Source organism: Pteropus alecto, unplaced genomic scaffold (genome assembly GCF_000325575.1).
Source record: "Pteropus alecto unplaced genomic scaffold, ASM32557v1 scaffold8, whole genome shotgun sequence".
Classification (NCBI taxonomy): domain Eukaryota; kingdom Metazoa; phylum Chordata; class Mammalia; order Chiroptera; family Pteropodidae; genus Pteropus; species Pteropus alecto.
In genome coordinates, this window is record NW_006494609.1 from 23,700,369 (window position 1) to 23,703,917 (window position 3,549).

Genomic DNA, 3,549 nt, shown 5'->3' on the forward strand with positions numbered 1-3,549 from the left:
CGAAGCCCCCACTGCTATAGTCTCTTTTGGGGGCTGAGGCCCAGGGGCGCAGGTGGTAGGGCTCAGGTCTCACCCCTTCCCGTGCAGCCCCAAGCAGGGAGGGAGGTGGGGAGCAAAGACTCAAGGAGGAGGGCCAGGGGCTCAGTGCTGCAGCAGACTCCCAGACCCCTGAGGCCCAGCTGCCACACGCAGCCGATGGCCCGGCTCATCGAGAGCCCGGCCCTGCCTGGCCCCTCTGCCCACCCTCCCCGGTGCCAACGGGGCCAGGCTGACCCAGCAGCTTGAGGAGAGGTGACCCTGCTGTGTGGACTCTGGCCTGCTCCTGCCCCACTGGGCGCTGCACGTCCCCTCCTGCTGGAGCGGCACCCCCACGCCCACCTCCCTCCCTCCGGAAGTGCCTTCTACGGTGTCAATAGTGAGAACACAGTGTCACTCAGGAGCCCGAGGAGGGCAGTGACATTCTTCAGATGACCTGGCCAGTCCCTGTTGGGGCTATTTGAGCCCCAGCTGTTCAACCCCAGAGCTTCTCAGGTGCCTCGGCCCCTCGCAGGAGCCTTGGGGTCGTGGGGTTGCTGGGGCGTGCTCCAAGACCGAGGGCAGGACACCAGGGCTCGGGCACACGTGCCCTAGCCTGGCCTCCAGCCCTGTGGGATGTGGCCGGCACCCCTGCCTGTCACTGCACAAGGGCCCCTGGTGTCTGCCTTCGGCCTCAGCTTGCCCACGTCGCACCGAGAGCCCCTCGGGTCCTGAGCCGGCACGGGCTGCCCCGACTGTGCCTGGGGGAGGAATAAACACTTGCCCCGTGTGCTCGCTTGTCTCTCTGCTGCCCCGACAGGCCAGGGCGCCTTCCGCTCCCCAGGGCCCGCTGGGCCTCCCCGCATGCGGCCCTCCCGGCCCGGTTCCACTTCCCAGTCCCATGGCAGGTGCCACAGGGCTCAGGACTGCAGGACAGCGGCCTGGACGAGGCAGACAAAGGGACGAGTGTGCGGCCACCCCCACCCAGCAGCAGAAAGGGCCACTTGTCCCTGGGAAGGGTCAGGGAGGGGGAAGGAGAGAGAGCGCATGGGCACGCGTGTGTGTGCGTGTGCATGCGTGCGCGTGTGTTCCCCAGGGCTCTGGGCCCTTCCCCCACAGCCCTGCCGGCCTTGCAGTCACATCACGGGCACTTTGGTGCTTCTCATGCTCCCCGAAGGGCCCAGAACTCGAGAAAGACCCCTGAGAACTGCCATCGCCACCCGAGGCCACCCCCCAGGCTTTGTGGGTCCTTGGAGGGGTGCCAAGTGAGGTGGGCTCTCAGGGCCAGTCTCCTGGTGGCAGTGTTGCAGGGCTGGGTGGCCTCTCCTCTTCCGTGTTCTGCACAGCCTCCTGGCAAGACCTGTGTCCCCTCAATGCCCCTCAAAGTACCAGGAACCAGTAGCCCTTGTGCCAGGGTCTTGTCCGCTTCCAGGACCTGTTTCAACCCCTGCCCAAACGCCTGGCCTAGGGGAGCGGGGAGGGACATGGGCCTTGCCCTGGCCTTCGGGAAGGGCCTGCCGGCATCCGATGCTGGCTGACTGCGGCCCCAGGTGAGTCACTGGGGCCTGTGCTTGGGTCTGTGTGAGCTGGAGGGCAGTGGGAGAGCCCAGACACCCCAGAATGAGTGACCGGGGTGGGGAGCCTCCAAGTTAGGGGTCAGGGACCTGGACTGCTGTCTCTGCAGACAGCTGCACCTGGCACAGAGCCGCTCTGGAGTTTGGGCCACCCTTCAGGCCCTGCGCATGATCCCCGCGGCTCCACTGGGCCTCCAGGCATTGACCCCACCCCAGGAAGCCGCCTGTCCAGGCCCAGCTCAGCCTCAGCCCAGAGCCCACCCGGCCGTGGGCCAGCACTGAGCTCCTGGGCACCCTTCAAGGTTCTTCGCACTTTCCACCACCCAGCCCCAGGCAGGAGCATCCTGCCCAGCGGCCTCTGCTCCCACGCAGCCCACGCCGCATCACGTGAGCACCCCTCAGAGCTGCCCCCAGTCTGGGAGCCACTGTGGGCAGAGGAACAGGAGCTCCATGGTACCCCAGTCCTGCAGACGGGGAGCCTGCTGCCCAGAGAGGCAGGGCTGAGGCCTAGGCAAGTGAAGGACGTTTCCTCAGGTCAGTGATAGTCCCCTCGAGTCAGCAGCACGGGGCTGGTCACAGGGCAAGGACGTGTCTGGGGACTCCCTCTCAGACGTTCGCCTCTGGCCCTCAGTTTTTCCCCGGAAATCCCTGCGCCCTGCCCCGCACCGCCCCTGCTGAGTAGCTGAGACGTGACACATCATCTCCCTCTGCTGCCCCCACTCCCGCATCTGAGCCCCAGCGGGCCCAGAGACCAGCAGCCCGGGCAGACCTTGGTCCACCGGCTCCAAGGGCCCCAGGCCAGGATCCCCGCCTAGAGCGGGAATAGGGTCTGCCTGCGAGGAAGTGGGCTCGGCTGCCTCCCCCAGGAAGCCCCCGCCCCCGTACCCTCCTCAGCCCCGGGGCGTGTTGGTCCTGGCCTCAGTTTGAACTCTCGCCTGTTCTCCCAGCAACCCCTGTGCTCCGCCTCCAGCCTGCGGGTGGGCGGGTGGGTGGGCTGTGTGGGACCCAGGCCCCGGGAGACGATGGCACTCCCGTTCCGCCCCAGCCCACTGCCGTGGAGGAACGGGGGCCCAGAAATGTGACTCAGGGGATCCGGGCCTCCTGCCTCCGCCTGCCCACCGAGACCTCCCATGGCGCACATTCTCTCTCCCCACCCTGGTCACGGAAGGCTCAGCAGAGGGGATGGCCCTGCTGGGTCTGGAGGGGCTACTGGGAGCTGGAGGAAGCTGAGCAGGGGGTTCTGCTGGGCGGGAGCGCACAGGCCATGAGCAGGTGACCCTTGGGCTGCTCGCCCTGTTTGCAAGGTCGCTGTAAGCATAGGTTGGTTGCCTGGGCCCAGTGCCCCACTCTGCCCAGGGGCCATTAGGATCACATGCCAGTCTGGGGGTGTCCCTGCCTCCTGGCAGGGCTTGAGTTGAGAGGGTCCTCAGGGCGGCTTTGCTCCCAATGCCCCCAGGTGGAGGCTGGTTATACCCGCCCTCAGGACACCCCCCATCCCCGCACGTGGGCCGAGCACCGCTGCGTGCTGCACGCTGAGTGCCGAGAACCCAGATGTTGGGAGCGGGCCGGCCGCCCTCGAGGGGGTCCCGGGAGCGGAGCACAGACTGTGCGGGGAGCGTGCATGGTGGCAGCGAGGGAGTGGGGTGGACGCCGGAAGGCCGCACCAGGAGGCGGCCCCTGCAGGCACAGGAGGACGAGGAGTTTGGACTTGATCCTGTGAGCGGCCGGCCTGCAGCGGGGATGGCCGGTCGCCGCTCTGCCCTGGGGGACGTGCACACTGGGCTCAGGCTCTGGGGCTGCCTGGGTCACGTCCTCTAGCACCGCAGTGACAAGTCACTTCCCTCCCTCCTGCAGAGAGGAGGAAGAACACAGTGCCCGTGGGAGGGGGAGGGGGCCTGCTGGAGATTAAGTATCACAGCAAGGTTCGCACAGGATTATCATCATCACGGCGGCCGCCCCC